This window comes from Monopterus albus, unplaced genomic scaffold, assembly GCF_001952655.1.
Source record: "Monopterus albus unplaced genomic scaffold, M_albus_1.0 scaffold125.1, whole genome shotgun sequence".
Lineage (NCBI taxonomy): Eukaryota > Metazoa > Chordata > Actinopteri > Synbranchiformes > Synbranchidae > Monopterus > Monopterus albus.
Window position 1 is genome coordinate 1,170,769 of NW_018128005.1, and position 1,484 is coordinate 1,172,252.

Consider the following 1,484-nt stretch of genomic DNA (forward strand, 5'->3'; position numbering starts at 1 on the left):
CAAAGTACATTTTCAAATTTTTTTTCACATGTCAGACAGAAAAGCCAGTGAGTGACGCAGAAAGAGGCTGATACTGTTTTTCAGCACTCACATTACAAGCCTCGTCCCTGTTTGGGTAATAAGTCTCGCTCCAAGTCATGTGGCAGAAAACACAAGCGAAAGTGAGAGAGACACACACACAGAAAGGGAAATGACAAAAGCTCTATATGCTGGTGGAAGCAGCTGTGTTTCACAGGCCACATGTGCACAGACACACACACACACACACACACAGAAGGCATATGAGTATGTTCACACCAACAGCTCCCAGTAGAACACAAAATTTGTCAGGCTTGTTGCCTTGCTCACTTAAACACAGACACCTCTCTTTCTCACCTTACACACATTTCTTTCTCAGCTTTCACTTTCCACATTGTCGTGTCAGGCTGCCCCGGCTGCTTGTTGTGCTTGTTGCAGTTGCAGAAAACCCGTTTTAACACTCTGCAGTATAAACTCTAGCAGGGTTTCATAGCTTTTGATCAGCTGGTGGTCTCATTCTGCTTCAAGTTCTCCTAACCCCAGACTTCTTCTGATTAGGAGCACTGTTAACGCTATCACTCTAATTTTAAGCACTGCACTTCACAATTGCACAGGCTGATGAGCCCCAAGGGGCTGTGCAGTAAAACACTGCATTCTGAATGTTAGATTGAGAGTTACCACGTGAATGTGAATCTGCATTTTATATTTTACCAAAAAATATGGTGAGAGCACTTATTTCTACAGAAGTGAATGGCATATTTCAAACCATTTCAATTATGTTTTTTCTTCGTCAGACTTAGAGATGACCTTTTTCCAAAACTCAGGTGTTTTCATGAGGGGTCATGGCATGTAGAACAGCAGCTTTAACATGCTCACTGAATCTTAAGCCTGAGAAATAAAATGTGATAAAATAAAACTAAAACCAGAATATTAAGAGATTTCTGTGGGTTTGTAGTTCTGGTTTATATGCATCTGTTTGTACTACATAAAAATAAAGAATATCAAAATGGCTAAAAATACCCCATTAATATCATAATTAAAAAGAGCACTCACCTCATATGCAAAGCCTCCTGGGTAAATATCAATGTGTTAGCTTGTGACATCACTCAGTCCTGTCTGCAAAGAAAACAAAAGTAAAAATACTATTAGAAGAGTAACAGTGATTTGATTACGCACTTTTAAACCAATGTGGAACTTGTGGCAGACAAAACTAAATGCGTGTCAAGCTCCAACAAAACCACATGCTAAAGTTCCCATAATGCAATTCAACACAGGGTTTTTGTCAGATATAAAACATGTCTTTTAAAGTCTGTGTCTACAGTTTGTGAGGCAGATTTTCTGTTCAAAGTGCTTTTTTTTAAAAAGTCCAAGATGAGATAACTCTGACATCACTCGTTATTTTCTCAGAAATATTTGATTTATTTTTTATTTATTTATTCTTTCAAGCATGTAAAGACAGTTGATAT

The 1,484-nt window shown here is 38.1% G+C and overlaps 1 protein-coding gene across 1 annotated transcript in view; it reads right to left on the reverse strand.

Annotated features, from left to right (window-relative positions):
• LOC109967098 (nuclear receptor coactivator 2-like) overlaps window positions 1-1,484 on the reverse strand; it is a 49,234-nt gene that overhangs the window by 37,113 nt on the left and 10,637 nt on the right. The window contains exon 2 of the mRNA XM_020612454.1: window positions 1,072-1,134. The gene's annotated coding sequence lies outside the window, so the exon portion shown is untranslated. The remainder of the gene's footprint in view (window positions 1-1,071; window positions 1,135-1,484) is intronic.